This window comes from Callospermophilus lateralis, chromosome 19 (assembly GCF_048772815.1).
Source record: "Callospermophilus lateralis isolate mCalLat2 chromosome 19, mCalLat2.hap1, whole genome shotgun sequence".
Classification (NCBI taxonomy): domain Eukaryota; kingdom Metazoa; phylum Chordata; class Mammalia; order Rodentia; family Sciuridae; genus Callospermophilus; species Callospermophilus lateralis.
In genome coordinates, this window is record NC_135323.1 from 30,722,673 (window position 1) to 30,746,629 (window position 23,957).

General features: G+C 39.3%; 1 pseudogene; it reads right to left on the reverse strand.

Annotated features, from left to right (window-relative positions):
* The window catches only part of LOC143384728 (cytochrome P450 3A9-like), a 32,227-nt pseudogene extending 32,120 nt beyond the window's left edge, over positions 1 to 107 (reverse strand).
* Positions 108 to 23,957: the final 23,850 nt, after the last annotated feature.

The window sequence follows — 23,957 nt, forward strand, 5'->3', positions numbered from 1 at the left end:
GGTTTCAAGAGGAGAGGAACTGGGACAGTTACTCACAGGTAGAGGAGCACCAGGCTGATTCCCAGGAGAACTCAGGTTTCCATGGAAAAGTTTGGGATCAGATCCATCACTAATTTCCTTCCAAAATTTTCTCCTCTGAGTTTGACTTCCAGCTATGTGAGCTATCTTTTCACTGTTGAAGGTGCCAAGCTTGTCTTCTGTGAACAGCTGTGAGTCAGTGAAGTCAGTCTGGCATATTTATATGCTGGGAAAGGAAGTGGAGCTGGGTGTACAGCCAGTAGAAAAAACCACCTGTGCCCCACCCACTATTGCAGAAGCCAGGTGCCCCCTCCACCTTGGCAGTTGGCAGTGAGTCATGAGACATGCCCATTTTGATCTATGAGCTCAGGTTTATGAAATTATTAATAAAAAATTCGATCAGAGTTATCATTACACCCAAAGATTATTAATTCTTATCAGAAACTGAAGTGAAACATTGGAATTAAATATCCTCTAATCAGTTTTTGTCTCCTTGGGTCTTCTCATTACAAATCCTTGAATTCCACCCCAAAAAGTTATATCTAAATAACTACTCATGCACTTTCCTCTGCTTACAATGCCCTCATGCCCCATAGAAGACTTTTTAAAAAATATTTTTCTAGTTGTTGATGGACCATTTTTTCCATTTTTCTTTCTTTCCTTATTTATTTCTATGCAGTGCTGAGAATCAAACCCAGGGCCTTACACCCTAGGCAAGCACTCTACCACTCTGTCACAGCCCCAACCCAGAAGATTCTTAATCATCCTTCAAAACCCAGCTCAGAAAAAAAACTTCATCTGGTAAAGGCTTTCAACACCACCTCTTCACACGGAGCCACTTCCTCCCCTGGACAACCTCTATTTTCCCTGGAACACATTTCTCTTGTTTTTGTTCTCTTTACTGTCCTACAACATTGTTGGATTCCACCTTTGTTTAACTTTCCAGAATGTGAACTTCTCTGGAGCAGGGTCTCTGTACTATCCACTATTATGCCCTTAGTCCCTAGCAGAGTTCTTTACAAAGAGCTGGTATCTGGGACGTTTGGTCATTAAGTCAGGTGAGATTGCTGGGCCTCTGCAGGTTCTTTCCCTGTGTGTCTTTGCTGATCACTTCATCTTCCTGGTTTATTAATACAGAAAGATAATTTGGCTTGTTTGGGCCACAGCCACCTTCCCAGCACATTTAGGCTGTGTGCCAGTACCCTGATGGCCAGAAGTCCCCTAAAAAAATGGGGATGAACAAGATGACACTGATGGATGCACTGAGTAATGTCAATTCAGGCTACTTCCTGTGCCACCATTAAGAGATCCCTGCAGTAGTCAGCAAGTTAGACAGATTTTAGAGCAAAAAATAACTTCTGTCTCTGAAAATAATGCATGTCCATGATCAATGGGTGTGAAAGGACACATGCAGCCTGCATGACCAGGTGAACCACAAATCTCTACCCAACCATCTCATGGCAGATATCACCACAGAGAGCACATCCAGCACCAGAACTCCAAAAAGATGATCCCAGGTTTTTCGTTCGGCCAAGAGGTATCTGAGCAGGTGGCTCCCTGCTTTTCGGTAAATTGGTGGTTGTGGATGGAGAGCAGACCCTGGGAGCTGGTGTAGGAGGAGTCTTATAAAAACAATTGTCACTTGTGAGACTCTCAACAGATTCCTGATGTGAGGATGCCATGTCTGAGTGTTTGGAAATTATATCAGCTCATTATCTCAAGTCTGGGTCAAATTCCTTGTCTGATTAGCCTGAGAAAGAGAGGTTTAGGTAACAAAGCCTCCAAGTTTTCAAAACATAACAGAATGAGAAGACATTCAAGCTGTGCTTGTGTGCTTCCTTCTCTCTTTCTTCTGACTCTGTGCCAACTGATACTTACCCTTCACCAACCTTTCCTACATCTCTGTCATGCATTCAAACAAGGAGAGATTATGGTGTCATTTGATAACTACTGACAATTAAAATCTTGAAACAGACTGAATTCAGAGGCACCCCATCTGAAATTGGGAATGACTTCCTTATGTTGAGAGTTGAAGCTGGGGGCCATGGGGCTTCCACCTCCCACCCTGACAGGCACCAAAGAGGATGGAAATGGGGATTTCATTCTATCTGGGACAACATAGACTAAATCTGCATCTGTGCATTTCCTGTCTTTTTTTTCCAGATGCTCCCTCTTCAGATCAACCAAATATACACATGTCTATCACCTGGGTTTTGTTTCTGTAAATTATAATTGTGTCTGTGGGATAGGTAAGGAGAAGTAATCTAACCACTTCCTCCTGGGTTGATGGGACTGCATCAAGTTCAATACTCATTTTACCATCTTTTGTCTATTTATTATGTGGGCAGGAAGCCAAATCCAGCCAGCTAGGATCAAGGCAGTTCCCAGGGTTAGGTTGTCAGTAACAATCTTACCATAACCCAAAATCTTTTTTATATTTTCTGTATATAAAACCTCTGTGGAACTAATATAATTTCATCTTCCTTCAAATCATGTATTTGACTACTATAATGAAATATCCAGGGCTATTATTATTTTCCCCATCTTTCATAGCTCTGATCCTGGTTGGACTGGTTGTGATTTGTACCAACAAAGATGGGTTAGACATTCCTTGAGATGAAAAATGCATCCAGTGCTGGACCCCAATCTATGCAAAAGTTCTTTTTCTGCAAAGGGCAATCAAAGAAGCCAAGCTCTAGCCAGGCAGGGTGGCAGACTTCTGTAGTCCTAGTTGTTCAAGAGGATGAGGCTATAGAATCACTTGAGCCCAGGAGTTCAAGGCCAGGTAACACAGGGAGAAGTCATCACACACACACACACACACACACACACACACACACACACACACAGAGAGAGAGAGAGAGAGAGAGAGAGAGAGAGAGAGAGAGAGGCATGTTCCTCATGAACTTAATTCCATAGAAGGTAATATCATCAAACACAAAGATATTTGCATACCAAATTTTTGCTGTGCATGTCCAGGAAAGCATTATGTGCCAGAAGACTGCCCTCATGACTCTGGAATCTCCTCTATACATTTAGTGAAGCACTAACCACATACTTTAAAGATCTGTTCTATATATTTAAGTATTCAGATGTTTAATTCCCAGTTATTATTTTGGTTGCAGATAGTGATAGCAAAAAATAAGGACATAGTATAAATAAGGATGTTTCAGCCACATAAAATTAATCATACAAGAATGAAAAACATACAGTCCTTATCAATATGAATGGTTTATCTTCTTTCTTGTTTTCATATACAACAGATAAAAGTCCAATCTCAGATTACATTCAGGAAACATCAGGCTGCTATAATGTAAATGAACAGGTGATCCACAAACTTAGTGATTTAAGGGTCCCCATCATTATGATATTTCCATCCTTTCATAATGGTAGCCCAAGTTGTTATTCCCATGGAAAGCCTGTCTTGACTGGAATTGTCTGACTAAATTTCTCTTGGTGTAGAGAGACACAGAAGTGCTCTGGAATGATTTGTGTTTCAGGTTCAAATTCCACAATTTATAATTACAATTATGAAAAAAAAATGCAAGCAAGATTATTTAACTTAGTTAAGTGCCCATTCTTCTCAGTTGGGTAAAACTTGATCTTGCTAATTTGGGGAATCAGATGGTATCTAAGCTTTGGTGGGTAGAAGAGGAAATAACCAACTCTTCTGGGCTAATGGATGGGAAGGTTGAGGAGCATGTCAGATCAAAGCAACAGTTCCTCCTCTCGTTATTGGACTCCTCCAATGTGTGCCTAACATCAGTATCACTGTAGATTGGCAGGACTGTCTGGCTACTGTGTTCAGGACTTGTGTTAAATTCTACCTATATGCAGGTCAGAATCCTTGCCCTTATGAAATTTAACCTTAAGGGAGAGCAATGTTAATCAAATAAATACACAAATAATATTAAATTACAAATTTTATTACAAAATAAAAGAAAATTTGTTGAACTTCCCAGCAGTGTTTGACATGGGTGGTTGATGTGACAAGAGATGAGAAATTAAATCAATATATGACCCAGCTATATCATCCCCCATATTTATCCAACAGAATTAATCAGCATACTATAGCAACACATGCCTATCCATGTTTTTGGTAGCATACTTTACAATAACTAGTTTATAGAAGCAATCTAGGTGTCCATCAACTGGATAAAGAAAATATGGTATATGTACTCAGTGGAGTTTTACTCAGCCATAAACACAAATAGAGTTATGCCATTTGCAAGAAAATTAATAGAAACAGAGAATTATTTGGTCAGCTTTCTTTCTTCTGTGACTAAAGGACCCAGCTAGCACAATTGTATGGGGAGGAAAAGTTTATCTAAGGGCTCATCGTTTTAGATGTCTTATTTCATAGAAGGCCAGCTCCATTCCATGGGGGCTCAAGGTGAGGCAGAACATCATGGTGTAAAATTGTGGCAGAGGGAACCAGCTCAATGATTATCAGAAAGGGGAGAGAGAGAGAGAGAGAGAGAGAGAGAGAGAGAGAGAGAGAGAGAGAGAGAGGTGTCTTCACTTGCCAGATACAAATATATACCCCAAAGCCATGCCCCTAATGAATCACTTCCTCCAGTCCCACTCCACCTGCCTACAGTTCTCATTCAGTTAATCCAATCAGGGACTAATTCACTGATTAGGTTAAGACTATGCTATATACCCCAATCATTTCTCCTCCATACCTTCTTGCATTGTCTCACACCTCAACCTTTGGGGAACACTATACACCCAAACCATAACAGAGAACATCATACTAAGTAATATAAGCCAGATTCAGAAAGCTAAGGGTTCATACGTTTTTTATCATACGTGGAAATTAGAGAGAAATAAAGGAAAGAAAGGGAACTCAGGTAAACAGAAGAAGGACCAGTAGAGAAATGGAAATAGTGGAGGGAAAAGGGGGAGCAAAGAGAGGGATCTGAGAATGAAATAGACAGTGTATGCTATGTGCATATATGAATATATCACAATGAAAATCACTCATCTATCTAATCATAATGCACAAATAAAAATTTAAAAACCATAAGAGAAAAATAACTGAAGCATATTAAATAAAGAAGAAAAGATATATTTGGACTCACAGTTTGAGAGACTTCAGTCCATAATCACTTGGATCCATTGATTCTGGGCTGTGGTGAGGCAGATTGCCATGACAGAAGTGCACCATGGAGGAAAGTTGCTCCCCTCATGGTGACTGGGAAGCATAAGGAGGGCAAGGTAGGGGCCAGGGATTTGATAAGCTCTTCCAGGATCTGCACCTGGTGACCTAACTCCAACTAGGCCCTAGGCTCTGTCCTCTCTACCACCTGCTGATAATGCCATAAAATTGTGAATCCATCTATGGATCATTCACAGATGAGGTTAGGGAAGCTCATGATCAAATCACCTCCCCAAATCTGTACCTCTGCACATTGCTGCACTGGGAACCAAGCTGTTAATCTTTGAGCCTTTGGGAACATTCCAGAGTCAAACCATATCATGATTTTTCCTTTACCCCTTAACTCTCTCCTACTTTGTAAGTTATGAAATCAGAATCCACAGGACTTGAGGGGTTGGTTGTGTGAGAACTTGGTATGCCTAGCTCTAATCCCTCATCTGACTGTAGAAGGGGCTCAGTAAATATCTTTCAAATCACAGGACCCCAAGGATCACCTGCCTCTCTCTACCTCTATGATTCTCTTGTATTTAAAAATATGCCACCTCTACATTATTCTATTTATCTTGCATATCATGAGAGTCCCCCAGGTCCTCCAGTTCAGCCAGCAACCAAGAACTCCTGAGGACAGGATGAAGCACAAAGACAGCGGAATAGACTGGACCTTGAAGAAGACATCTGCCAAGGAGGTCCTAGCTTTAAAATTCTAAAGTGGTTTCTCAACTAGGAGTACAGAGTAAAGGGCATCATACACATGCACAATAACACTTATTTGCCCACAAATACAAATGCATACACACACACACACACACACACACACACACCAATTTGGGGGTGATTTAGTAGCAGTGATTGAACCTAAGGTTGCTTAAACATCCAGCCACATCCCCAGCACACTTTATTTTTTTTTATTTTGAGACAGGGTCTCACTATGTTGCTTACAACCTTGCTGAATCGGCCTTTAAACCTTCAAGCACATGATCCTCCTCCAGATCCCCTGGGATTACAGATGTGCATCACTGTGCCCAACACACACACATAATGTACCTGAAGCAACAATAGTGTTACTGAAAGCTCAGTCTTGTCCCTGGTGTCAATTCAATAAAAAGACAGTTTTGAGAAAAGGAGAAAGTTTTATTATTTTACTGGGGAAGGAGAAGCACAGGGAACTCCTCTCCCAGAGGCTGTGATTCTGCCCATCAGGGAGAACAGAGGGTTCCTTTTTTGTTTGTTTGTTTGCTCTTTTTTTTGGTAGTGGTAGATGGACAGAATGCCTTTATTTTATTTATTTATTTTTATGTGGTGCCAAGAACTGAACACAGTGCCTCATATATGCTAGGCAAGTGCTCTGACTCAACCCAAGAACAGATGGTTTTTAAAGACACAATCCATTCCAGGTGTTCCCTGTGAGAGTTCAATTCACCTGTTAATTTGGGAGATAGCCATTCTTATGGCGCCAGTCCTGAAGTCTGAATTACTTTGTTCCTGTGGTGGGTGTATGCTCAAAGACAGATGGATAACTCAGCCTAGGATGGGAAAAGATAATCTTGTTCCTCACCCCCAGGTTATGAAGAGAGAGAGGGAGAAGAGGAAAATAAAATCCTGTCCATTTTAAAATAAGCCTCAGTGGCAAAGCAGCCAAAGACTGTATTCAAAGCATGAAGTGGATGACTGATAAAATAGGTGAAATTTTTGTCTAAAACATTTAATTTTTTTCCTATTTCCTGAAATAAATTGAAGAGTATTGGTATTAGTTCTTTTTTAAAGGTCTGTAGAACTTGGCCCTGTATCCATCTGGTCCTGGGCTTTTCTTGGTTGGTAAGCTTCTGATGGCGTCTTCTATTTCATCACTTGATATTGGTCTGTTTAAATTGTGTATACCTTCCTGATTCAAATGGGCAAATCGTATGACTTAAGAAATTTATTGGGATTGGAGTTGTAGCTCAGTGGTAGAGTGCTTGCGTAGCATGCCTGAAGCAAGGGTTTGATTCTCAGCACCACATACAAATAAATTAAAAAATCCATTCACAACTAAAAAAAATTTTTTTTAAAAGAAATTTATCGATGCTTTCAATGTCTTCTATTTTATTGGAGTATAAGTTTTCAAAATAATTTCTAATTATCCTCTGAATTTCTGTAATGTCTGTTGTGATATTACCTTTTTTATCGTGTATGTTGGTAATTTGAGTTTTCTCTCTACTTCTCTTCATTAGCATAGCTAAGGGCCTGTCAATTTTATTTATTTTTTCAAAGAACCAACACTTTGTCAATTGTTTCACTTGTTTCTTTTGTTTCGATTTTATTGGTTTCAGCTCTAATTTTAATTACTTCTTGCCTTCTACTGCTTTTGCTGCTGATTTGTTCCTCTTTTTCTAGGATTTGAAATGTAATATAAGGTCATTTATTTATTAGCTTTTTCTTCTTTTAAGGAATGAACTCCATGCAATGAACCTTCCTCTTAGTACTGCTTTCATAGTGTCCCAGATTTCAATATGTTTTGTCTATGTTCTCATTTACCTCTAAGAATTTTTTGATCTCCTTCTTTATGTCTTCTGCAACCCATTGTTCATTCAGTAGCATATTGTTCAGTCTCAAGGTGATGGAGAAATTTTTTACTTTGTTGTTGATTTCCAATTTCATTCCATTATGATCTGATAAAATGCATGATTGTATCTCTCTACTTTTTGTATTTGCTAAGAGTTGCTTTATGGCATATTATATTGTCTATTTTGGAGAAGGATCCATGTATTGCTGAGAAGAAAGTTTACCTGTTTGATGCAGGTTGAAATATTCTATATATGTTCATTAAGTCTAAGTTATTGATTGTATTATTGAGTTCTAGAGTTTCCTTATTCAATTTTTGTTTGGAAGATATATCTAGTGGTGAAAGAGGTGTGTTAAAGTCACCCAAAATTATTGTGTTGTGTTCAATTTGAACTTGAGAAGAGTTTGTTTGATGATCATAGTTGCACCATTGTTTGGGGCATATATATTTATGATTGTTATGTCATATTGGTATATGCTTCCCTTCAGCAGTAGATAATGTCCATCTTTATCCCTTCTGATTAACTTTGGCTTGAAGTCTACTTTATTTAATATGAGGATGGACACCCCTGCTTGCTTCTGCAGCCCATGTGAGTGGTATGATTTTTCCCAACCTTTCACCTTCAGTCTCTTTATGTCTTTTCCTATCAGATGAGTCTCCTGGAGGCAGCATATTGTTCTTTTTTTAATCCAGTGGGATAGACTATGTCTTTTAATTGGTGAGTTTTAGCCATTAAAATTCAGGGTTACTATTGAGACATGGTATTCCCAGCCATGTTTGTTTATTTTGGTTATTTAACTTGACTTGATTTTCTCCTTTGATTAGTTTTTCTTTTAGGGTACTACCTCCCTCTGCTGATTTTCATTGTTGTTTTTCATTTTTATTTGTAATTTTTTTTATCATTTGCTCAGTCCAATACAATGATCTTGACATATCATACATTTGATTCAAATAGGGTATGAATTCTCATTTTTCCACGTGTACAGATTGCAGGATCACATTGGTTATACATCCATGTGTATATATACAGCAATCTTAGTGTCAGTTGTATTCTGTGGCCCTCCCTATCCCCCCTCCCCTCCCATCACCTCTCTCTTCTCATTCTACTGAGACACTTATCTCTCTTTTTTTTCTTCCCTTCCCCCTCACACCATCATATATGTATTTTGTGAAACCATGAGGGTCTCCTTCCATCTTCTGTGCAATTCCCCTTCTCCCTCCCATTCCCTCCCACCTCTTTTCCTTGTTTTGTGGTAATCTTCTTCTCATGCTTTTCCTTCTGACTCTGTTTTGAGTCACCTCCCTTATATCAGGGAAGACTTTTGGCATTTGTTTTTTAGAGATTAGCTAACTTCGCTTAGCATAATCTGCTCTAGTATCATCCATTTCCCTGCAAATAGCACCCATTTTTTTCAGAGCTTGATATATGTGGTTCCAGGATCTTCTCTCTGTGTTTGTGGCATTGGGGTCTCAGGTGGCCAAGAGCCACAGCCTAGATGCCAGAGAATATCTCTCTGGGGCTTCCGAATGTTAAGGCACTATTCCAAAATCCCAAATAAAACTCTATGTCTTTTTGAAGTTTATTCTGGCCAGGGCCAAGGGAACACAAAGCTGCCAGTTCTGCAGCCCAAGAATTGAATGCTGGTGGGGGGCAGCTTAAAAACACAAAAAAGCACAAAGAAGGGAGGCAGGAGAGGCAAGTACAATTATAAGACATATTTCATAAAGTGGAAAGCACCAAGTTCTCAGAATTGGCACCTTTTTGTGCATAGTCAGGAAGTAAGCTTGCATTAGTTCTACAGTTAAGGACATTGTTCTCAGGGATCAAGTTGGTAAGGGTGGCTCATGCAGAAATGGGGGCCAATTCTGCCCAGGGTGAATTGTCTGAACAAAATTGGGTCAGACTGACTTAATTTTCAAAGCATCCGATAACAAATCCATTTACAATTTTTTTATTAATGTCCTATGGAAACATGTGATGCTGGGACCCACTGTGCCACACCCATGCATGCACATTCCATCTTCAGTGAGATTCATTTCACTCTTCTTCCCTTTTTCTGTCCCTTCTTCTTCCTCCTCAACCCCTCCATTTATTCTACTGAGCTTTCCTCTATTTTGATGAAATTACCTCTCCCTTCTTTTGTTCCCTCTCTCTTTTTCTTCTTGTATTTTTATCTCCACCTTACTTGCCTTACTTTGGATTAGCTTCCCCTTAGTAGGGAAAACATTTGAAGTTTAATGTTTTGGGACTGTATTATTTCACTTAATATGACTTATCTTCATTTTAATCTTTTAGCTTTGATAACCTATAACAGAAAGGAGCAAAGATCTACCAACAAAAAAACTATTTTATAGATTTTTTAGTGTTGTTCATATATTTACTTTTACCAAAATTCTGGATATTTTCATATGGTTTCATGTTAATATTTAGCAAAAAAATAGTATCTATTTCATTATAGTAGTCACAGAAGGCTATGCAGCCCTTCTCTCTTTCTGGTAAAGTATCTGAAACTTTCTGACTTTGTTGTTGCTAAAATAATTCATCACCATTGGGTTTTATTGATTAAATACCCTAGAAAATTTAATGAGTGTGAACTATTTATAATTCTGCAGGGTTACATGGCCTTCTCCGTGGCAAATAAGATTTGAGTTCCAACTGTTCTTTATGACAAGTAGAATCTGGGCCCAAACTGGTGTCTTGTAAGGTGACCAGTTAATCAGTCTGTTAATTTCACAATCTCAATGGGCCAGATTAGGGTGATTAAAATATGAACTTCCTAAGTTTTATGTGTAAGTTGAAGTTGTTAGTTAATAGTCAACCAGGATTATATCTACAAGGTATAAAAACATTAGATACATGTCATGATTGGTGGCAGTCAAGGTCTGCCTTTTAGGACTCACTTTTATATATACTATCTGTGACAAATTGTTAATGAAATCTTGACTTTTAGTGACAGGCTCTAAAGCAATGCCTAAAAGCATGTTCCTGGGTGACACAAATTCCCATTCTTACCCTTCCTGAACTGGTTATTGTCTACACTTTCTGAGATTTTTGTGGTCACCTGAGGTTGGTGTTTAATATCAACCAGAGTTTTGCTAGTGAGATAGTGTTGTAAAAAGCTATTGGATACATGTCATCCTTGCTGACTTTGTTGGAATTGTGACATCTTCCAGCTGGCTGTAAGTCTCAGTCACCTCACTTACTTTCTCTGACTAAGAACATGTAGTTGAAAGGTTTAGACTTAGAAGAATATAGATTTATTCCCATGGTCAGGTGTGGATAGATTTGTGTCTATGGTGTCTGGATTCCTGAAATGATTTCCCCTCGATACTGTTACTATTTCCTCCTCTTTTTTTCTAAAATTCCATGTATGTGTTGATCTGGCTGTTTCCCAACTCTCCCAACCTATGGGCATTTTTCAATTCTAAAAATGCTTCCACTTTTTCAGTTTAGTTACAGTAATGACCATATGCCTCACTACCAATTTCTCTATAAATCTGTATTTTATTACTAAAATGAATAATTTGAGGCAGGATATATTGTAAAGAAATGATGCCATTCAGTCACATCCGTGCTGTCCCAAATGATAGAAATTCATCATTTTTAAGGCTGAATAGTGTTATCTCTTGTATACATTCCACCTTTCCTTTTATCCATTCACTAATTCATGGACACTAAAGTTGATTTTTATTCTTGGTTATCATGAATAATATTGCAATAAACATGGGAGTACACTTGCCTCTCTGACGCATATTTCATCTAGATAAATATCCAGAAGTGGGATGCTGAATCATATAGTAGTTCTATTTCTAATTCAATATTTGTTTCTGCTTGTAGGATTTGCATCTTTTTCCTGTTACATGTTAAGCTCCATGAGAGCAATAATTCTGACCTTTATGTGCAGTGCTGTTGCATGTCCCAAACACAGCAGGCATGCAGCCAAGCCAATTCATAGTGTCACTGAGGTAAGGAACACACCTCCTCCAATGCCAGGAGAGAACGCCATGGGACCTGCCACTTTCCCTACAACATCCAACTATGAGGCCTACAAGAGTTCGTTGTTCCCCTTCTTCAGCAATCAAAGCCAGATACCACCTGGTTTCCTAAATAGACCTAATCAAGTTTGCCCCTACTAAGAAGTGTAGGCTCTTGAGAACAGAGTTAGAAAAAAATCTTGTTTGCATTTAAAAAATTACTCTCTTTTTTGCACAGTCAAGATTAGAAATTGTGAAAATTGAATCTAACACTCAAATCATTTCAGCTCAACACTGCCTCCCTGCAATGAGAGCAAATACTTAAACAATGGAAATCAGGACAGGTTTCCCATAAGAGGAGAAACTTGGGCTAACAATGTAAGGTATAATATCAGATTCACGGAGATCCTTGCAATACTCTGAATCCAGTGATGGAATCTGAGCCTAATACCCTGTGAATATTATTTGAGACTCCACATTGATAGTATATGAAGAACACTGAGACAGAAACTCAGATATTCAATGTTGACAAAGACATTTATTATACTTGGATGGTTGCTGTAGTTATCTGTTTGTCATCATTTTTGGACAGAACACCTAAATCTTAGTCATCTTTGTAATCTCAGCACTTACAGCAGACCTCTAAAAGTACATGGAGATGCTTCAATACAACAAAGAGTAGATGGGAGACAAGGGGTGGTTTGGGTGCTTTCTGTATATGTTCAAATAAATTGTCAGTTTGCAAACTTTTTATGTTAGAAAACATTGCTTCTGGGGAATCAAATGGCACAAAGAACATGTCTCTTATTATTATCCTCTGTAGAGTAAGGCCATTTGCACCATTTGGGAAATAGTTCTGACTACATTTCATCCCAAGTAATGATAGCTATTGTTTTTTTTTAAAACATCAGAAATTTATTAGTTGCTCAAAACATTACATTGATCTTGACATATCATATATCATACATTTATTTCAAATGGGGTATGAATTCTTATTATTCCCATGTGTACATACTGCAGGATCACATTGATTATACAGCCACGTTTATACATACTGCCATACTAGTGTCTGTTGTATTCTGCTGCCCTTCCTATCCCCTTCCTATCCCCTTCCTATCCCCCCTCCCCTCCCCTCCCCTCACCTCACCTCTCTCGATTCCCTCTACCATAACTCATTTTTTTCTCTCTTTTTTCCCCCTTCCCCTCACATCCTCTTATATGTATTTTTGTATAACAACGTGGGTCTCCTTTCATCTTCCATAATTCCCCTTCTCTCTCCCATTCCCTCCCACCTCTCATCCCTGTTTGATGGTAATCTTCTTCTCATGCTCTTCCTCCCTGCTCTGTTTTGAGTCGCCCCCCTTATATCAGAGATGACATTTGGCATTTGTTTTTTAGGGATTGGCTAACTTCACTCAGCATAATCTGCTCTAATGCCATCCATGTCCCTGCAAATGCCATGATTTTGTTATTTTTTAGTGCTTCCATTGTATATGAAGTCTAAGCACCCTGGTTAGGGCCTAAGATGACAAGGGCAGAGGAACTATCACATTGGACTTGGTAATTACACAGTATTTGTAATTATATGCTTTGGAGGAAAATGAAAACATGAATTTCTACAGGGGATTTATTTCCAAAAAAAATAAGGAAGGCATTGGGATTAAGTTGCCAGTGGTTATGAGATGACACTCTGACCTTGTTTGATGCATTCTGTGAACCCCTCTGGTGGGGATCATAGAGGACGATCTTACTCATCAATACCTTCAGTATCTCCCTGAGTTTCCTCCCTCTTTATCCCTCCTGAGGGAGGGAGGAGGGAGGGAGGAAGGGAGGGAGGGAGGGAGGGAGAGAGAGAGAGAGAGAGAGAGAGAGAGAGAGAGAGAGAGAGAGAGAGAAAGGGGGAGAGGTGTTCTTACTTCTGAAAATGCCACAGGGGAGCTGCTGAGGGAGTAACCATGGGATAGGAACAGAATCTCAACTGATTAGCTGTTGCAGTCATGGATCTGGCTATGTCTGAGGTTGACCCTGTCAGGGAATGGCAAGCACTGAGAAAAGACAAGCAGAAGACTTTTCAAACTCCCTTCATGTTAGCTCTATCTATCCTACTTTGTTGTGATCCACAGCTGTTGTGAAGCCATTTGAAGTCACTGAGCCTCGGTTTCAACCTCTTTGAACCAGGGATAGTACCCTCACTCTATGAAACAGAGTCCATTAAAGTCAAGGAGAGAAGTCAGGCATGTGTAAGAATTTCCTGGGCTATCAATCCCACCATGCCTGGTGATTGTCTGCCAGCTTTCCTTTCCTGTCCTTTTCCTTGTCTGTAAAGATCTCTGCCACATCTATCCTTAATCACATCTCTGCAGAGTGTCATTTTTTTCAGACATTCCACAGGAATACCACAGAGCCCATTTATGTGTCTTCTGCTCACCTAAAGCTATTCCTGGGTAAGGAGACTGTGTGCCAGGAGACTCTACCTGGTACAACACCTCCCCTTGGCCTTGAATCAATGCATGGATAAATAGATGTATTTCCTTATCGCACTTTAAATGAGGAGCTGTAGTGTCTATCTAGTGTCTCCTGAAGAAATCTTTCACTCCAAAGTGACAAACTATGATCTTCAACATTTAATGCTGCTTGATAAGCTCCAAAGCAAAGAAAGGAGGTGGCCGATATTTAGTATTGAGATGTCCACCTACACAGGCCACTGTTCAGCAGCCCATATACTTAAACCCAGAATAATGGGATGAAATGGAAGTGGTGATCTGTAACCACTGAACTTACCAATAACACTGATTGAGGTGTTTATTGACTTCCCACAGAATAAGCACTAAAAGGAGGTCAGACTGAATGTGTACATAATTCTTTTCCAATTACCAATGTGGGGAGGGAACTTGGGTTCTCTAAGTATAGGTCATGCATAACCTATAGTTTTCTGTGGAAAGTCTGACAATGATGAGAAAAGATAAAGAGGAAGAGACATGCTAAGTGCAGCTCAAGTGTCTTCAATTTTGTTAATTATCAAGAACTATGAAGGTTTTTTTCCTTGTCATGAATCATGTTTTTTTCACAATAAACTTATTCAGGATATAAGTCAGAATGATAATAATGAGCTTGTGTGATTTCCAAACACTCACTTGTGCGGTCTCTACCATTGGAGATGTGGTAGAAACTCACAAGTGACAGAGATATCAATTACACAATGTCCCCTGACCAGTTTCCCAGGTCTCTTAATCACCCATTGAGTGATCACCATTCATCAAAAAGTGGAACCCACTGTCTCTGACCCATGGACCTCCCACCAAACCTGGAATCATTTATGGATTACAAGGTGCTGTATATGCTGCCTGTAATGACGTCTTCCACAGCATTGGTAGCTAAGGTGTTTGGGGTCCAAGTGGCCACACAGATGGTTCTTCTTTTCTGTCCATTTTCTCATTATGCCAGGGAGATAGGGCCATTCTTTGTTCCAAAATCACCCTTAATTCCTTTCTGTGGCAGACACCTTTGAGGAACTTCCCAAAGAGCACCATGAATTGATGGTGCTCACTCAGCTGTCAACTCCATCTCAACCATGTCCAGTCCCTTCTTCAAGGGCCCTTTGTCAAGAGAACCCTGCTGGATCCACCTGAACTTACAGGGACAAAGAATGAGGCATAGGTGATACCTTCTGTTAGGTAGGTAGAGTGGATGCCAAGGGCTTACAGGGGAAGACATGCAGGGGCCCAGCCATCAAATTCAATTCAACTCAACCAAAGTTTCTGGATGCCAACTCTGTACCAAGTATTCTGCTAGGGACTAGGGACATAACAGTGAATGATACCCATTTTCCTTGATAATCTGGTGAGGGAAATATTCCTAGAAGTCCCCAAGGGAGGAAGAGCACAGAGAGGCCAATAATAGAAATGGAGGTGGGGGAGACAGGTAGAAATTATCCAGAGGAAGATATGATTTTATTTGTTGGAGGCAATTGCTGAGGAAACTTTCTACTGGAATGGTTTTGTTCCTGAGTTGTGTTTGAAGTGTGATTTGGAGCTTTCTGTGGGGCACAGTGTCATTTTAGGCTGAGGAAACTACTTGGTTAATGATCTGTAGATGTGACTTGTTGGATTGAATTCAAGTATTTTAGAATGAGGGGAGCAATGGAGAGAAGAGCAAGTCAGGAGATGTAATGCCAGTGGGCTCACTTAAATATCTAATATGAGTAAACGATGTTTGGCATTAGGACAATAGTAAGATAATTGCTTATTGTTTTTACATAGAACATGCATTCAGAGGAAGTCAGAGTAGGGGTGTTTATGACCCTTTTCCAACTGCCAGGGTTCAGAGGGCATTTAACCCCACCAACTTCAGGTGGGGCACAGGTGGCCCTACTCCTGGCCGACATACTATCTCCATCTCCTCTTCCATAATGTGAAAATGCAGGCTGGCCTCACCAAATACATCTGGGCACAGAAGGGAACCTCTGCAGAGACAGCCTTGCATAGGGCAGCCTTAAAGTTTTTCATCTTCAGCTGACAGGAAAACTCAGTGTAGAGAATTGTCCATGGAAAGCTGTGATAGACCTGATCCCCGACTTCTCCATGGAGACCTGGCTCCTCTTCACAATCATCCTGGTGTTCCTCTGTCCGTGAGTAGCTGTCCAGGCCCTTCTCCTCTGTAACCCTGGAATTGAGGTGGTTATCAGGGCCTTATTTTTTTTAAAGTGTTTGGAAGGTGAAAACAGATAATGCTAGAAATGCATAAGTTTCTATTAATCTTAACTAGATCCTTAATATCTGCTTGAGTTCCTACCCCTTCCCCCAACTTCCTATTCCTGTGTCTATGGGGTTATTGACAAAATTATTTCCTGGGATGATCTGATTAACTGAATTTTAGACCCAGACCAATGATCCAGAATACAATGGAGGCAAATTATACAAAACAAAAAATTAAAAAAAAAAACTGACTGCCATGTGCAGTAGGAACCTTGCCCCTTTCTCTATTCCCTTTGGGAATTCTGGAGGCATCTGGGTTATTTGGAGATTTGTCTTATTATCTTTACCTTCTCTTTTATGTCTGCTGGAGGAGATGTGTGGTTGTCTTGTGGATATCAGGGTTTCCTGTTCTCCTCCCTCCTACTCTCCAGCATCATTTACAAAAAGCTCCACAGTGCACCCCATACCTAGTGGGAGGGTCACACTTCACCTTCCCTCTTTTCTGTGATCTTCCCCTCAAACCTCCATCCCCTCCTAGAACTCAATTTCTACACCATGCAATATGCAGAACTATTTACCTCTCAATGTTGAACTTTTAGAGCAGAGACAGCTGTTGGAAATACAGAGGAGGAATCCCAGAGCCCAGCTGGGCCTTGCTGAGGAATGCCTGTGGATTCTTCAAACACAAGTCTTTTCCTGAAATAAATTTTATGATATTTTACAAGAGTAACTGAATTTTTACAGAATATTTGACACACTGTCTGCTTTAAAGGCTCATCTCTGGAGAAGAAGATGTTAATTCAACCATCTGGAACACATTACAGTTTCTTGTTTGATATTGCACAGTGCATCTCTTGCTGTGAACAGGAAGAAACTTGAACTACAAAGGGCACCTCTATTGTAACTGAAAGGTCTCTTGGGAAACATTCCTTTCATATACATAGAACTTTTCATACCTTCCCCATTTGTCACTATGGGACCAACCTTCTGGGAATAACAACTACAGGCTTCAGTGGTTGCTGGCAGCCTCTTTCCTCTGTCTCTCTTCTTTCTTAAGTTTGCCCCATGTCAGCCACATTGGAGTAAAGAGGTTTGCAGGATCCAGAACCCAGAGCTGTGGGTTTCAGGACATGACATATCAAAGATGAGTTGCAGGCAGGCGTGCCCTAGGGAGCATCAGCCCTAATGGGTTTCATACAGAGGTAGTTGATGGACAGAGGCAGCAAATGAATGGCTTTGTAACTGACCCTCTTGATAAGTGTGAGTATGGCTGGCACTGTGCTGACCATGCAAGCATCACTGGTGGAAGATTTCATGAGGAGAGGAATGGCCTCAACATTCTTTCCTTGGTAACCCATTTTTGTGCCCAGTGCCACTCAGGTGAAATGTGGAAAATCACCCTTCCCTACATGTCAAATCATATGGACTGTCTGACGACAGCAATTTGGGTATCTCTGAAGGTGTTCAGATTTCTCTGATGTCATGGGAAGCCTTGGACCCAGTTGTCATTCTATATAAATAAGAGCACTGTGAGCACTCCCAGATCTTTCTGGGAAGACAGATCTAAATGCCAGATCCTAAAATAGGAGCATGCTTCAGAGAAAAGGAAAATTATAAAACCCTCAGAACAAATTGTAAGAACGATGTTACCACAGGTGCTTCATGACTTTGTGATGTTGAGAAGATGTACTTAAGCAAAATCTTATCATTTGAGGAAAAAGAAAAAATCTTTCTATTTCTACTGCATTTATTATTCCATGAATGAGAATTATAATTTCATGGAGTAATCAATTTCTCCAATCGACATAGGCAAATCAAATGCCCTGGCAGAATTTCAGTCTGAACCTCTCAGGAACACTCTAGTTTGGGGATGCTTATCAACTATTCATTTAAGGATGGGAGCATAAAGAATTCAGGATCTTTTAGTTAATCATGAGTTTTAGGAGGTCCCTCACTGGAGGTGGAGGAGGAGAAGGTGAGTGAATGCTATTAATGCTTTGGGGATTTTGCTGTCATTTTATCACCTACATGTCACCTCCATGGCTTGACTGCTCTGGTTCTTGAGTCTGTGACAGGCAAGCCCCACATATTTTCACAATTCCTGTGACCTGGCTTTCTCTTATACAGTATAGCTATGGGACCTCTTTATGTGGACTTTTTTAAGGAGCTGGGGATTCTGGGACCAAAACCTCTGTTGTTTGGGGGAACTCTTCTGGCTTGCTGCAAGGTAAGTCTTGCTTGAGTTCCCTGTTTTGCTTCTCCTGGTTGCAAAGATCCACTTAGTTCCATGTAGATGTTGTTCCTTGGGAAGAAGTGCTGAGGTTCAGAAACTGTGTGTGGGCTCCACAGAGTATAGCCAGGATTTCCTTGGGGCTCTAACCTTATTACTTTGAAGCTTAGTGTTTGCCTCAGGTGCACAGCCCAAATCTCTGGCACATCAAGAGGATTTTGTTTGTTCCAGTGAAGGACTCCATGCATTTTCTCTTTGAAAAAGGAATAATCTCCTCTCCATATCTCCCAAATGAACTTTTCAGTAGATGTATCCCAAAATCCACATTTCTGTGACCTACTTTTATATAGTTAAAATTCACAATTGCATTTTAACATTGGAAAGATTTATTCTTAACTTTCAGAAGGGAAAACTCAGGGCAAGTGTTGAACTTGCCCTGTCCTTGTGTAGAGGTGGCAGTTCTCCATCTCTCCATGCTGAGTGGGAACTCAGGAGGCAAGTTTTCTGATATTTGCTCACTCACTTTCTACTCCACACTATGCCTGGGATGTACATAAGTCTGTTGGTCTAAGCACACCACTGGTGTCTTCAGGTTCCTAACTCTATGAGAACTCGAGGAGAGAGCTCATGAGGTAAGAGGAAAGCATGCCCATAGAGGAGGTGAGCATATTGTGGTGTCTTGCTTTTTAATCCAATCTGCCAGTCTAGGTCTTTTGATTGATAAGTTTAGGCCATTAACATTCAAGGTTATTATTGAGATATGATTTGTATTCCCTGTCATTTTGCTTCTGGTTTTAATTTGACTTACTTTCTCCTTTGGTTGAATATTACTTTAGTGTAGTTCCTCCCTTTGCTGATTTTCACTTTTTTTAACTTCATCCTCATGGAATATTTTGTTGAGAATGTTCTGTAGCTCAGGCTTTCTAGTTGTGAATTCTTTCAATGTTTGTTATCATGGAAGGTTTTCATTTCATCTTCAAATCTGAAACTTAATTTTGCTGGATGTAAAATTCTTTGTTGGCATCCATTTTCTTTTACATCTTGAAATATTTTATTCCAGGAACTCCTACCTTTGAGGGACTGGGTTGAGAACCAGTTGAGATCCACATTAATTTCCCCCATATGTAATTTAATTTTTATCCTCTCACAGCCTTTAAGATTTTAACTTTATTCTCTGTGTTAGTCATTCTCATTCTAATGTATCCTGGTGTGGGTCTGCTGTAATTTTGTACATCTGGGGTCCTGTAAGCCTCTTGTATTTGATTTTCCATTCCATTCTTTAGGTTTGGTAAATTTTCTGATATTGTATCATTAAATTATTGTGCATTCCTTTGGTTTGTATCTCTGTTCTTTCATCTATGCTTATAACTCTTAAATTTGATCTTTTCATGTTATCTCATAAATCTTGAATGTTCTATTTATGGTTTCTGTCTATCTTCTCTGCAGAGTCAACTCTATCTTCAAGATTGTATGTTTCGTCTTCATCACCTGAGGTTCTGTTTTCCAAGTGGTCTAGTCTGTTGGTGATGCTTTCTATTGAATTTATAATTTGGTTTATTGATTCCTTCATTTTGAGGATTCTGTTGTTTGGGGTTTTTCCCCAGAATCTCTATGTGTTTCTTGAAGTAATCTTTTGCTACCTGTGTTTTTTCTCTTATTTTTTTGTTGGAGTGATCTATTGTCTCCTGTATTTGCTGTCTTACATTATTCTGTGCCTTGAAGATCACTTTAATTATGTATGTTTTGACGTCCTTCTCTGACATTTCTTCTACTGTGATGTCAATGTATTCTATTATTGTACTGTCTTGGTTTTTTGGGGGTCACTTTCTTCTCTTGTCTTTTAATGTTGTTTATGGTCTTCCTCTCAAGCAGTACAGATCTGAATAATTATAGTTTCTACTCTATAATCTTGTAATGTCCCTGCTGGTTACCAATACCTCAACATTAAGGAGGATATTAATATTTAAGGCATCCAAAGCAAACAATATGCAGCCTTAAACTATATAACTCCTATTTAGACAATTACAGTTTTGTCACAATAAACAGAAATAATGCATTCAATTAGTATCCACATTAAAAATAGTAGGTTTGCATAAGGATCTACAGTTTTGAATGATGAACAAAGGGGAGGGTATAGGATGTGGGATTTGTGAGGTAGAAGTGAGAATATAGAGGTATTAGGTCATAGGGAGAGTGAAAGAGGTATCAAGAGAAGTAAGCTAGCAAGGATACCTCTGGTGTAACCAGACCAGGACCTTGGTGATGGTCTTCCAGGGCCTGGTTGTTGTCTCTAGATGGAAGTGAGCCAGAAGAGCTATGCATTGGTAAATATGGTTTGGTCTTTTCCTCCACATGTGCATAGTTGGTCTCCTGTTTCACACACACACAGCTGTGATAGATCTTCTTCTCCTCCTCCATGTTCTTGCTGAGGTCAGTCTCCTCTTCCTCTTCCTCCCCATATTGGGCTGGGGTCAGTTTTCTCCTTTTCTGTGTGTCTTGCTGGGGTCAGTCTGTTCTTCCTCTGCTCATGGGGCTGAGATCTTTCTTGTCCACCTCCTTGATGTGTGGGGCCAGGTCAATCTGCTCTACCTCCTTCATATGTTGTCCCAGGAAATCTCTCTTATATCTCTTTACTTTCACCAAGACAGTTTCTGATTATTAACACTGTTTACTAAATGTATAGGAAATTTAAGGATATCCTTTGATTTTTATAAACCCATGCAGATCTATAATTATTGTTACTATACTCTGGATTCTAAATTTACTGTAAAAGTTAAAATTTGTAAAACTTTAAATCTTAAGAGAGCACTTTGCCATGTTGATGTTCTCCAAGCTAAAAGTATCTGTAAAAAAAGTCTTAGATGTGTATAGAAATAACAAATTGGGTTGATATTTATTCATGTCATTTAATGTTTTATAACTGGATAAAGTAACCTGTTGTCTACAAGATATATATAATTTTGTGTTACTCCTCACATTACAATTGAAATTTCAATGCACTTTTAAAAATAATAAGGAGAGCCTGATATGTTTAAAGGTGATATTGTAAAACATAAAAACATTTTGCCACTTACCCACACAAAAGGAAAGCTAACAGCCCCCTTAGCCTTTCTCTGATCCATGTTTTAAATGTAATGTTATATTGTGTTAACTAATGTTCATATAGACTCAAGAAATAATATATGCAAACTTTATAAAATGACATTTAAGAAAGAGGCAAAATCAGCCTCAGACCTAAAACACTTTACCTAAAATTTGTCAAGTCCCACCTTACCTGAGATAAAACTCTGCCTTCTACCTATTACATGTTAAAATGGCTCCAAAATGAGCTGGACTTCAGCTCATTTAAAGTTATGTTTAGAAGAGTGATATTTGTTTCAAAGATTACTATGATCTAAAAGATGAACATAATGTATAAGATGGCCAAAATTCAAGATAGCTATTACACAAACTAAGCATGTTTTTAGTCTTGTTAATTTCATTATTAAAGAAAACAAAGACTATGACTTTGTCTATGTCAAATGGTTTTACAAAGGATTAACATCTAGTTGGATGGGACCTTATTCATTCATCCTGACTACCCTAATGGCCATGAAGGTAAATGAACTCACAGGGTAGATTTACCTCACCTAAGTAAAGACAACAAAAATATCTCCTGCAAAAGAATGGACAGACTAAGAGACCCCAACCACCCTCTAAAGATTAAGAAAGAAAGAAAGAAAGAAAGAAAGAAAGAAAGAAAGAAAGAAAGGGAGAGAGAGAAAGAAAGAAAGAAAGAAAGAAAGAAAGAAAGAAAAAAAGAAAGAAAGAAAGAAAGAAAAAGTTAATTATGGTTTTTTTCTCTTGCTCAGACTGTGTTCTAAGGCCAGAACTACTAAAACAACATATTTTTTGAATCAGGTATATATATATATATATCTCCTCATTACAACCCCCTACCTCATTCAAAAGGGGGAAATGATATGGGCCAGGATATATGTGCCTTAACCAGACAAACTCCATTTTACTCTGAGACTCCATTTCATATAAGAAATGCTTTTGCCAGGAGAAAACCCTGCCACTGCCATCCTGATCCTGCTTGCCACACCCTGCTTAGAAATGCAAATGTTTCTCTTCTTCTTATACAATGTAAAATTATTCTCTTTTTGGTTCCCATTTTTCTTGGCAATGTACCCTAACCACATAGAATGATTGCCTAGATGTTGGTAACCACTCTTTCAATTGTACTCATTTAGGGTTGTTTTGATCCATTTCCCCCATCTGCTTATAATTTTAGAGCTTATGGTTTGTGTGTATGTTTTGAATCATAGTAACAGCCACTTATGCTTAATGTAGTGACTTGTGGTTTTAAACGATAAATGGTGTGCTCCACCCCTGGAGTGGGTCAAGTAGTGCAGACTTCTCTTGGCCTTCTCTTGGCCCACCAGCTGGTGAATAAAAGTTCCAATTCCTATATTGAGTTTGACTCAGTGATTTATTGTAATCTCATTATAACAATAAAGCACTAATTTTCAAAAGGTATAAATAAATAGAAGCAATACTAGTAGAATAGAGAAAGGCAACAGAGGGAGGGAGAATGGGAGGGAGAGAGAAATTACTAGGGTCTGGAGTGGGGCAAATTATATTCCATGTTGTTTGATTATGGTATCTATTTTTTAAGCCTCCCATGCACATCAATTTTAATGGGAATCCTGTGTTGACAGCCACTGGGTGTTTATTTGTAGGATTTATGAGAGGGAAGAAGTGGAGCTCTTCACCACCTCTCTGATGAGTCAGTGGAAGGGGTTAGTTGGGGTACATGATGCCCTGTGTGACTCCTGAAAGCTGGTTAGGAATTCACTAAATGAAAAACAGGTTGGGTCACTCCAGGAGAAGACTAGCCTGTACAGACAAAAGAAAACAAGAATATGTCACATTTAGGGAGCTTGGGATGTGATAAATGATAACAATCCCTTAAAACATCTTATGGAGGTATAGAGTGAGACAAGACTGAAGAGGCCTGTGTGTCCTTGTGAAGAAGAATCAGGTGTTGCTGAAGGCAATTCGGTTTAATCCTGTGGGTGTTAGTAGCATTTGGAGGGATTTTAGTAAAAGAGAAATGTTAGTTGGGCATCGTGGTACACTCCTGTAATCCAAGTGACTCGGGGGGCTGAGGCAGGAGGATCACAAGTCTACAGCCAGCCTTAGCAACTTAGTGAGGTCCTAACCAACTTTGTAAGACCTGGATTCAAAATAAAAAGTAAAAAGTCTGAATACTAAAATCAATAAATAAATATTAAAAGACCCATTTTACAAGGCTCTTCCTGGTGGTGAGCAGGGCATTGCCTGGATAAGACC